This window comes from Argiope bruennichi, chromosome X2, assembly GCF_947563725.1.
Source record: "Argiope bruennichi chromosome X2, qqArgBrue1.1, whole genome shotgun sequence".
Classification (NCBI taxonomy): Eukaryota; Metazoa; Arthropoda; class Arachnida; order Araneae; family Araneidae; genus Argiope; species Argiope bruennichi.
Window position 1 is genome coordinate 136,118,617 of NC_079163.1, and position 13,132 is coordinate 136,131,748.

Below are 13,132 nucleotides of genomic sequence, written 5' to 3' on the forward strand. Positions count from 1 at the left end.
TTTATGTCAAAATATTTCTATATTCAAGAGAAATTTTAGGAGTCGAGTTCACGCACATGCGCAGAATTCATTCCTATTCAAAACATTGTGCTTTTAGACCAGAATGACACCACGTTAAAACTTTTAGTTGATAATCATAATGAGAGTCTTAGACCATTCAGACGCGCTGCGGGTACGAAGCTTCGTGGCCAGATCGGCAGCACGAGCCATCTAGTTTTGCTGGTCTCCAGTTCGAGTCTCCAAACTGAGAACTTTTTCAATATATTTTTCTTTTCTTTTTTTTGCATTTTTTTTTAGATATTTTTATCCTTTATTAACACACTTACTACGAACTTTTCCTAATCTTATACTACTAAAATAAAATTTTATGTCAAAATATTTGTATATTCAAGAGAAATTTTAGGAGTCGAGTTCATGCACATGCGCAGAATTCAGTCCTATTCAAAACATTGTGCTTTTAGACCAGAATGACACCACGTTAAAACTTTTAGTGGATAATCATAATGAGAGTCTTAGACCATTCAGACGCGCTGCGGGTACGACGCTTCGTGGAAAGATCGGCAGCACAAGCCGTCTAGTTTTACTGGTCTTCAGTTCGAGTCTCGAAACTGAGAACTTTCTCAATATATTTTTCTTTTCTTTTTTTAAAGTTTTATTTTAGATATTTTTATCCTTTATTCCCACACTTACTACGAACTTTTCCAAATCTTATACTACTAAAATAAAATTTTATGTCAAAATATTTCTATATTCAAGAGAAATTTTAGGAGTCGAGTTCACGCACAGGCGCAGAATTCATTCCTATTCAAAACATTGTGGTTTTAGACCAGAATGACAACACGTTAAAACTTTTAGTGGATAATCATAATGAGAGTCTTAGACCATTCAGACGCACTGTGGGTTCGAAGATTCGTGGCCAGATCGGCAGCACGTGCCATCTAGTTTTACTGGTCTTCAGTTCGAGTCTCGAAACTGAGAACTTTTTAAATATATTTTTCTTTTCTTTTTTTTACATTTTTTAAAGATATTTTTATCCTTTATTCCCACACTTACTACGAACTTTTCCAAATCTTATACTACTAAAATAAAACTTTATGTCAAAATATTTCTATATTCAAGAGAAATTTTAGGAGTCGAGTTCACGCACATGCGCAGAATTCATTCCTATTCAAAACATTGTGCTTTTAGACCAGAATGACACCACGTTAAAACTTTTAGTGGATAATCATAATGAGAGTCTTAGACCATTCAGACGCGTTGCGGGTACGAAGCTTCGTGGCCAGATCGGCAGCACGAGCCATCTAGTTTTGCTGGTCTTCAGTTCGAGTCTCGAAACTGAGAACTTTCTCAATATATTTTTCTTTTCTTTTTTTAAAGTTTTATTTTAGATATTTTTATCCTTTATTCCCACACTTACTACGAACTTTTCCAAATCTTATACTACTAAAATAAAATTTTATGTCAAAATATTTCTATATTCAAGAGAAATTTTAGGAGTCGAGTTCACGCACATGCGCAGAATTCATTCCTATTCAAAACTTTGTGCTTTTAGACCAGAATGACACCACGTTAAAACTTTTAGTTGATAATCATAATGAGAGTCTTAGACCATTCAGACGCGCTGCGGGTACGAAGCTTCGTGGCCAGATCGGCAGCACGAGCCATCTAGTTTTGCTGGTCTTCAGTTCGAGTCTCGAAACTGAGAAATTTTTAAATATATTTTTCTTTTCTTTTTTTAACATTTTTTTTAGATATTTTCATCCTTTATTCCCACACTTACAACGAACTTTTCCAAATCTTATATAACTAAAATAAAATTTTATGTTAAAATATTTCTATATTCAAAAGAAATTTTAGGAGTCGAGTTCACGCACATGCCCAGAAATCATTCCTATTCAAAAGATTGTGCTTTTAGACCAGAATGACACCACGTTAAAACTTTTAGTGGATAATCATAATGAGAGTTTTAGACCATTCAGACGCGCTGCGGGTACGAAGCTTCGTGGCCAGATTGGCAGCACGAGCCATCTAGTTTTGCTGGTCTCCAGTTCGAGTCTCCAAACTGAGAACTTTTTCAATATATTTATCTTTTCTTTTTTTTGCATTTTTTTTTAGATATTTTTATCCTTTATTCCCACACTTACTACGAACTTTTCCAAATCTTATACAACTAAAATAAAATTTTATGTCAAAATATTTCTATATTCAAGAGAAATTTTAGGAGTCGAGTTCACGCACATGCGCAGAATTCATTCCTATTCAAAACATTGTGCTTTTAGACCAGAATGACACCACGTTAAAACTTTTAGTTGATAATCATAATGAGAGTCTTAGACCATTCAGACGCGCTGTAGGTACGAAGCTTCGTGGCCAGATCGGCAGCACGAGCCACCTAGTTTTGCTGGTCTTCAGTTCGAGTCTCGAAACTGAGAACTTTTTATACATATTTTTCTTTTCTTTTTTTTAAAGTTTTATTTAAGATATTTTTATCCTTTATTCCCACACTTACTACGAACTTTTCCAAATCTTATACTACTAAAATAAAATTTTATGTCAAAATATTTCTATATTCAAGAGAAATTTTAGGAGTCGAGTTCACGCACATGCGCAGAATTCATTCCTATTCAAAACATTGTGCTTTTGGACCACAATGACACCACGTTAAAACTTTTAGTTGATAATCATAATGAGAGTCTTAGACCATTCAGACGCGCTGCGGGTACGAATCTTCGTGGCCAGATCGGCAGCACGAGCCATCTAGTTTTTCTGGTATTCAGTTCGAGTCTCGAAACTGAGAACTTTTTATACATATTTTTCTTTTCTTTTTTTTAAAGTTTTATTTAAGATATTTTTATCCTTTATTCCCACACTTACTACGAACTTTTCCAAATCTTATACTACTAAAATAAAATTTTATGTCAAAATATTTCTATATTCAAGAGAAATTTTAGGAGTCGAGTTCACGCACATGCGCAGAATTCATTCCTATTCAAAACATTGTGCTTTTAGACCACAATGACACCACGTTAAAACTTTTAGTTGATAATCATAATGAGAGTCTTAGACCATTCAGACGCGCTGCGGGTACGAAGCTTCGTGGACAGATCGGCAGCACGAGCCATCTAGTTTTGCTGGTATTCAGTTCGAGTCTCGAAACTGAGAACTTTCTCAATATATTTTTCTTTTCTTTTTTTAAAGTTTTATTTTAGATATTTTTATCCTTTATTCCCACACTTACTACGAACTTTTCCAAATCTTATACTACTAAAATAAAATTTTATGTCAAAATATTTCTATATTCAAGAGAAATTTTAGGAGTCGAGTTCACGCACAGGCGCAGAATTCATTCCTATTCAAAACATTGTGGTTTTAGACCAGAATGACAACACGTTAAAACTTTTAGTGGATAATCATAATGAGAGTCTTAGACCATTCAGACGCACTGTGGGTTCGAAGATTCGTGGCCAGATCGGCAGCACGTGCCGTCTAGTTTTGCTGGTCTTCAGTTCGAGTCTCGAAACTGAGAACTTTTTAAATATATTTTTCTTTTCTTTTTTTTACATTTTTTAAAGATATTTTTATCCTTTATTCCCACACTTACTACGAACTTTTCCAAATCTTATACTACTAAAATAAAACTTTATGTCAAAATATTTCTATATTCAAGAGAAATTTTAGGAGTCGAGTTCACGCACATGCGCAGAATTCATTCCTATTCAAAACATTGTGCTTTTAGACCAGAATGACACCACGTTAAAACTTTTAGTGGATAATCATAATGAGAGTCTTAGACCATTCAGACGCGTTGCGGGTACGAAGCTTCGAGGCCAGATCGGCAGCACGAGCCATCTAGTTTTGCTGGTCTTCAGTTCGAGTCTCGAAACTGAGAACTTTCTCAATATATTTTTCTTTTCTTTTTTTAAAGTTTTATTTTAGATATTTTTATCCTTTATTCCCACACTTACTACGAACTTTTCCAAATCTTATACTACTAAAATAAAATTTTATGTCAAAATATTTCTATATTCAAGAGAAATTTTAGGAGTCGAGTTCACGCACATGCGCAGAATTCATTCCTATTCAAAACATTGTGGTTTTAGACCAGAATGACACCACGATAAAACTTTTAGTGGATAATCATAATGAGAGTCTTAGACCATTCACACGCGCTGTAGGTACGAAGCTTCGTGGCCAGATCGGCAGCACGAGCCATCTAGTTTTGCTGGTATTCAGTTCGAGTCTCGAAACTGAGAACTTTTTATACATATTTTTCTTTTCTTTTTTTTAAAGTTTTATTTAAGATATTTTTATCCTTTATTCCCACACTTACTACGAACTTTTCCAAATCTTATACTACTAAAATAAAATTTTATTTCAAAATATTTCTATATTCAAGAGAAATTTTAGGAGTCGAGTTCACGCACATGCGCAGAATTCATTCCTATTCAAAACATTGTGCTTTTAGACCAGAATGACACCACGTTAAAACTTTTAGTGGATAATCATAATGAGAGTCTTAGACCATTCAGACGCGCTGCGCGTACGACGCTTCGTGGAAAGATCGGCAGCACAAGCCGTCTAGTTTTGCTGGTCTTCAGTTCGAGTCTCGAAACTGAGAACTTTCTCAATATATTTTTCTTTTCTTTTTTTAAAGTTTTATTTTAGATATTTTTATCCTTTATTCCCACACTTACTACGAACTTTTCCAAATCTTATACTACTAAAATAAAATTTTATGTCAAAATATTTCTATATTCAAGAGAAATTTTAGGAGTCGAGTTCACGCACAGGCGCAGAATTCATTCCTATTCAAAACATTGTGGTTTTAGACCAGAATGACAACACGTTAAAACTTTTAGTGGATAATCATAATGAGAGTCTTAGACCATTCAGACGCACTGTGGGTTCGAAGATTCGTGGCCAGATCGGCAGCACGTGCCATCTAGTTTTGCTGGTCTTCAGTTCGAGTCTCGAAACTGAGAACTTTTTAAATATATTTTTCTTTTCTTTTTTTTACATTTTTTAAAGATATTTTTATCCTTTATTCCCACACTTACTACGAACTTTTCCAAATCTTATACTACTAAAATAAAACTTTATGTCAAAATATTTCTATATTCAAGAGAAATTTTAGGAATCGAGTTCACGCACATGCGCAGAATTCATTCCTATTCAAAACATTGTGCTTTTAGACCAGAATGACACCACGTTAAAACTTTTAGTGGATAATCATAATGAGAGTCTTAGACCATTCAGACGCGTTGCGGGTACGAAGCTTCGTGGCCAGATCGGCAGCACGAGCCATCTAGTTTTGCTGGTCTTCAGTTCGAGTCTCGAAACTGAGAACTTTCTCAATATATTTTTCTTTTCTTTTTTTAAAGTTTTATTTTAGATATTTTTATCCTTTATTCCCACACTTACTACGAACTTTTCCAAATCTTATACTACTAAAATAAAATTTTATGTCAAAATATTTCTATATTCAAGAGAAATTTTAGGAGTCGAGTTCACGCACATGCGCAGAATTCATTCCTATTCAAAACATTGTGGTTTTAGACCAGAATGACACCACGATAAAACTTTTAGTGGATAATCATAATGAGAGTCTTAGACCATTCACACGCGCTGTAGGTACGAAGCTTCGTGGCCAGATCGGCAGCACGAGCCATCTAGTTTTGCTGGTATTCAGTTCGAGTCTCGAAACTGAGAACTTTTTATACATATTTTTCTTTTCTTTTTTTTAAAGTTTTATTTAAGATATTTTTATCCTTTATTCCCACACTTACTACGAACTTTTCCAAATCTTATACTACTAAAATAAAATTTTATGTCAAAATATTTCTATATTCAAGAGAAATTTTAGGAGTCGAGTTCACGCACATGCGCAGAATTCATTCCTATTCAAAAAATTGTGCTTTTAGACCACAATGACACCACGTTAAAACTTTTAGTTGATAATCATAATGAGAGTCTTAGACCATTCAGACGCGCTGCGGGTACGAAGCTTCGTGGACAGATCGGCAGCACGAGCCATCTAGTTTTGCTGGTATTCAGTTCGAGTCTCGAAACTGAGAACTTTCTCAATATATTTTTCTTTTCTTTTTTTAAAGTTTTATTTTAGATATTTTTATCCTTTATTCCCACACTTACTACGAACTTTTTTAAATCTTATACTACTAAAATAAAATTTTATGTCAAAATATTTCTATATTCAAGAGAAATTTTAGGAGTCGAGTTCACGCACATGCGCAGAATTTATTCCTATTCAAAACATTGTGCTTTTAGACCAGAATGACACCACGTTAAAACTTTTAGTGTATAATCATAATGAGAGTCTTAGACCATTCAGACGCGCTGCGGATACGAAGCTTCGTGGCCAGATCGGCAGCACGAGCTATCTAGTTTTGCTGGTCTTCAGTTCGAGTCTCGAAACTGAGAACTTTTTAAATATATTTTTCTTTCCTTTTTTTTAAGTTTTATTTTAGATATTTTTATCCTTTATTCCCACACTTACTACGAACTTTTCCAAATCTTATACTACTAAAATAAAATTTTATGTCAAAATATTTCTATATTCAAGAGAAATTTTAGGAGTCGAGTTCACGCACATGCGCAGAATTCATTCCTATTCAAAACATTGTGGTTTTAGACCAGAATGACACCACGATAAAACTTTTAGTGGATAATCATAATGAGAGTCTTAGACCATTCACACGCGCTGTAGGTACGAAGCTTCGTGGCCAGATCGGCAGCACGAGCCACCTAGTTTTGCTGGTCTTTAGTTCGAGTCTCGAAACTGAGAACTTTTTATACATATTTTTCTTTTCTTTTTTTTAAAGTTTTATTTAAGATATTTTTATCCTTTATTCCCACACTTACTACGAACTTTTCCAAATCTTATACTACTAAAATAAAATTTTATGTCAAAATATTTCTATATTCAAGAGAAATTTTAGGAGTCGAGTTCACGCACATGCGCAGAATTCATTCCTATTCAAAACATTGTGCTTTTAGACCAGAATGACACCACGTTAAAACTTTTAGTGTATAATCATAATGAGAGTCTTAGACCATTCAGACGCGCTGAGGGTACAAAGCTTCGTGGCTAGATCGGCAGCACGAGCCATCTAGTTTTGCTGGTCTTCATTTCGAGTATGGAAACTGAGAACTTTCTCAATATATTTTTCTTTTCTTTTTTTAAAGTTTTATTTTAGATATTTTTATCCTTTATTCCCACACTTACTACGAACTTTTCCAAATCTTATACTACTAAAATAAAATTTTATGTCAAAATATTTCTATATTCAAGAGAAATTTTAGGAATCGAGTTCACGCACTTGCGCAGAATTCATTCCTATTCAAAACATTGTGATTTTAGACCAGAATGACACCACGTTAAAACGTTTAGTGGATAATCATAATGAGAGTCTTAGACCATTCAGACGCGCTGCGGGTACGAAGCTTCGTGGCCAGATCGGCAGCACGAGCTATCTAGTTTTGCTGGTCTTCAGTTCGAGTCTCGAAACTGAGAACTTTTTAAATATATTTTTCTTTTCTTTTTTTTACATTTTTTTTAGATATTTTTATCCTTTATTAACACACTTACTACGAACTTTTCCAAATGTTATACTAGTGAAATAAAATTTTATGTCAAAATATTTGTAGCCAAGAGAAATTTTAGGAGTCGAGTTCACGCACATGCGCAGAATTCATTCCTATTCAAAACATTGTGGTTTTAGACCAGAATGACACCACGTTAAAACTTTTAGTGGATAATCATAATGAGAGTCTTAGACCATTCAGACGCACTGCGGGTTCGAATCTTTGTGGCCAGATCGGCAGCACGTGCCATCTAGTTTTGCTGGTCTTCAGTTCGAGTCTCGAAATTGAGAACTTTTTAAATATATTTTTCTTTCCTTTTTTTTAAGTTTTATTTTAGATATTTTTATCCTTTATTCCCACACTTACTACGAACTTTTCCAAATCTTATACTACTAAAATAAAATTTTATGTCAAAATATTTCTATATTCAAGAGAAATTTTAGGAGTCGAGTTCACGCACATGCGCAGAATTCATTCCTATACAAAACATTGTGCTTTTAGACCAGAATGACACCACATTAAAACTTTTAGTGGATAATCATAATGAGAGTCTTAGACCATTCAGACGCGCTGCGGGTACGAAGCTTCGTGGTCAGATCGGCAGCACGAGCCATCTAGTTTTGCTGGTCTTCAGTTCGAGTCTCGAAACTGAGAACTTTTTAAATATATTTTTCTTTTATTTTTTTTACATTTTTTTTAGATATTTTTATCCTTTATTCCCACACTTACTACGAACTTTTCCAAATCTTATACTAGTAAAATAAAATTTTATGTCAAAATATTTCTATATTCAAGAGAAATTTTAGGAGTCGAGTTCACGCACATGCGCAGAATTCATTCCTATTCAAAACATTGTGCTTTTAGACCAGAATGACACCACGTTAAAACTTTTAGTGGATAATCATAATGAGAGTCTTAGACCATTCACACGCGCTGTAGGTACGAAGCGTCGTGGCCAGATCGGCAGCACGACCCACCTAGTTTTGCTGGTCTTCAGTTCGAGTCTCGAAACTGAGAACTTTTTATACATATTTTTCTTTTCTTTTTTTTAAAGTTTTATTTAAGATATTTTTATCCTTTATTCTCACACTTACTACGAACTTTTCCAAATCTTATACTACTAAAATAAAATTTTATGTCAAAATATTTCTATATTCAAGAGAAATTTTAGGAGTCGAGTTCACGCACATGCGATGAATTCATTCCTATTCAAAACATTGTGCTTTTAGACCAGAATGACACCACGTTAAAACTTTTAGTGGATAATCATAATGAGAGTCTTAGACCATTCAGACGCGCTGCGAGTATGAAGCTTCGTGGCCAGATCGGCAGCACGAGCCACCTAGTTTTGCTGGTCTTTAGTTCGAGTCTCGAAACTGAGAACTTTTTATACATATTTCTCTTTTCTTTTTTTTAAAGTTTTATTTAAGATATTTTTATCCTTTATTCCCACACTTACTACGAACTTTTCCAAATCTTATGCTACTAAAATAAAATTTTATGTCAAAATATTTCTATATTCAAGAGAAATTTTAGGAGTCGAGTTCACGCACATGCGCAGAATTCATTCCTATTCAAAACATTGTGCTTTTAGACCAGAATGACACCACGTTAAAACTTTTAGTTGATAATCATAATGAGAGTCTTAGACCATTCAGACGCGCTGCGGGTACGAAGCTTCGTGGCCAGATCGGCAGCACGAGCCATCTAGTTTTGCTGGTATTCAGTTCGAGTCTCGAAACTGAGAACTTTCTCAATATATTTTTCTTTTCTTTTTTTAAAGTTTTATTTTAGATATTTTTATCCTTTATTCCCACACCTACTACGAACTTTTTTAAATCTTATAGTACTAAAATAAAATTTTATGTCAAAATATTTCTATATTCAAGAGAAATTTTAGGAGTCGAGTTCACGCACATGCGCAGAATTCATTCCTATTCAAAATATTGTGCTTTTAGACCAGAATGACACCACGTTAAAACTTTTAGTGTATAATCATAATCAGAGTCTTAGACCATTCAGACGCGCTGAGGGTACGAAGCTTCGTGGCCAGATCGGCAGCACGAGAAATCTAGTTTTGCTGGTCTTCATTTCGAGTATGGAAACTGAGAACTTTCTCAATATATTTTTCTTTTCTTTTTTTAAAGTTTTATTTTAGATATTTTTATCCTTTATTCCCACACTTACTACGAACTTTTCCAAATCTTATACTACTAAAATAAAATTTTATGTCAAAATATTTCTATATTCAAAAGAAATTTTAGGAGTCGAGTTCACGCACATGCCCAGAAATCATTCCTATTCAAAACATTGTGCTTTTAGACCAGAATGACACCACGTTAAAACTTTTAGTGGATAATCATAGTGAGAGTTTTAGACCATTCAGACGCGCTGCGGGTACGAAGCTTCGTGGCCAGATCGGCAGCACGAGCCATCTAGTTTTGCTGGTCTCCAGTTCGAGTCTCCAAACTGAGAACTTTTTCAATATATTTTTCTTTTCTTTTTTTTACATTTTTTTTAGATATTTTTATCCTTTATTAACACACTTACTACGAACTTTTCCAAATCTTATACTACTAAAATAAAATTTTATGTCAAAATATTTGTATATTCAAGAGAAATTTTAGGAGTCGAGTTCATGCACATGCGCAGAATTCAGTCCTATTCAAAACATTGTGCTTTTAGACCAGAATGACACCACGTTAAAACTTTTAGTGGATAATCATAATGAGAGTCTTAGACCATTCAGACGCGCTGCGGGTACGAAGCTTCGTGGCCAGATCGGCAGCACACGCCATCTAGTTTTGCTGGTCTTCAGTTCGAGTCTCGAAACTGAGAACTTTCTCAATATATTTTTCTTTTCTTTTTTTAAAGTTTTATTTTAGATATTTTTATCCTTTATTCCCACACTTACTACGAACTTTTCCAAATCTTATACTACTAAAATAAAATTTTATGTCAAAATATTTCTATATTCAAGAGAAATTTTAGGAGTCGAGTTCACGCACAGGCGCAGAATTCATTCCTATTCAAAACATTGTGGTTTTAGACCAGAATGACACCACGTTAAAACTTTTAGTGGATAATCATAATGAGAGTCTTAGACCATTCAGACGCACTGTGGGTTCGAAGATTCGTGGCCAGATCGGCAGCACGTGCCATCTAGTTTTGCTGGTCTTCAGTTCGAGTCTCGAAACTGAGAACTTTTTAAATATATTTTTCTTTCCTTTTTTTTAAAGTTTTATTTTAGATATTTTTATCCTTTATTCCCACACTTACTACGAACTTTTCCAAATCTTATACTACTAAAATAAAATTTTATGTCAAAATATTTCTATATTCAAGAGAAATTTTAGGAGTCCAGTTCACGCACATGCGCAGAATTCATTCCTATTCAAAACATTGTGCTTTTAGACCAGAAGGACACCACGTTAAAACTTTTAGTGGATAATCATAATGAGAGTCTTAGACCATTCAGACGCGCGGCGGGTACGAAGCTTCGTGGCCAGATCGGCAGCACGAGCCATCTAGTTTTGCTGGTCTTCAGTTGGAGTCTCGAAACTGAGAACTTTTTCAATATATTTTTCTTTTCTTTTTTTTACGTTTTTTAAGATATTTTTATCCTTTATTCCCACACTTACTACGAACTTTTCCAAATCTTATACTACTAAAATAAAATTTTATGTCAAAATATTTCTATATTCAAGAGAAATTTTAGAAGTCGAGTTCACGCACATGCGCAGAATTCATTCCTATTCAAAACATTGTGCTTTTAGACCAGAATGACACCACGTTAAAACTTTTAGTGGATAATCATAATGAGAGTCTTAGACCATTCAGACGCGCTGCGGGTACGATGCTTCGTGGCCAGACCGGCAGCCCGAGCCATTTAGTTTTGCTGGTCTTCAATTCGAGTCTCGAAACTGAGAACTTTTTAAATATATTTTCTTTTCTTTTTTTTACATTTTTTTAGATATTTTTATCCTTTATTCCCACACTTACTACGAACTTTTCCGAATCTTATACTACTAAAATAAAATTTTATGTCAAAATATTTCTATATTCAAGAGAAATTTTAGGAGTCGAGTTCACGCACATGCGCAGTATTCATTCCAATTCAAAACATTGTGCTTTTAGACCAGAATGACACCACGTTAAAACTTTTAGTGGATAATCATAATGAGAGTGTTAGACCATTCAGACGCGCTGCGGGTACGAAGCTTCGTGGCCAGATCGGCAGCACGAGCCATCTAGTTTTGCTGGTCTTCAGTTCGAGTCTCGAAACTGAGAACTTTTTAAATATATTTTTCTTTTCTTTTTTTTACATTTTTTAAAGATATTTTTATCCTTTATTCCCACACTTACTACGAACTTTTCCAAATCTTATACTACTAAAATAAAATTTTATGTCAAAATATTTCTATATTCAAGAGAAATTTTAGGAGTCGAGTTCACGCACATGCGCAGAATTCATTCCTATTCAAAACATTGTGCTTTTAGACCAGAATGACACCACGTTAAAACTTTTAGTGGATAATCATAATGAGAGTGTTAGACCATTCAGACGCGCTGCGGGTACGAAGCTTCGTGGCCAGATCGGCAGCGCGAGCCATCTAGTTTTGCTGGTCTCCAGTTCGAGTCTCGAAACTGAGAACTTTTTCAATATATTTTTCTTTTTTTTTTTACATTTTTTTTAGATATTTTTATCCTTTATTCCCAAACTTACTACGAACTTTTAAAAATCTTATACTAGTAAAATAAAATTTTATGTCAAAATATTTCTATATTCAAGAGAAATTTTAGGAGTTGAGTTCACGCACATGCGCAGAATTCATTCCTATTCAAACATTGTGCTTTTAGACCAGAATGACACCACGTTAAAACTTTTAGTGGATAATCATAATGAGAGTCTTAGACAATTCAGACGCTCTGCGAGTAGGAAGCTTCGTGGCCAGATCGGCAGCACGAGCCATCTAATTTGCTGGTCGACAGTTCGAGTCTCCATTTTGAGAACTTTTTAAATATATTTTTCTTTTATTTTTTTTACATTTTTTTTAGATATTTTTATCCTTTATTCCCACACTTACTACGAACTTTTCAAAATCTTATACTACTAAAATAAAATTTTGTGTCAAAATATTTCTACATTCAAGAGAAATTTTAGGAGTCGAGTTCACGCACATGCGCAGAATTCATTCCTATTCAAAACATTGTGCTTTTAGACCAGAATGACACCACGTTAAAACTTTTAGTGGATAATCGTAATGAGAGTCTTAGACCATTCAGACTCGCTGCGGGTACGAAGCTTCGTGGCCAGATCGGCAGCACGAGCCATCTAGTTTTGCTGGTCTTCAGTTCGAGTCTCGAAACTGAGAACTTTTTAAATATATTTTTCTTTCCTTTTTTTAACATTTTTTTTAGATATTTTTATCCTTTATTCCCACACTTACTACGAACTTTTAAAAATCTTATACTAGTAAAATAAAATTTTATGTCAAAATATTTCTATATTCAAGAGAAATTTTAGGAG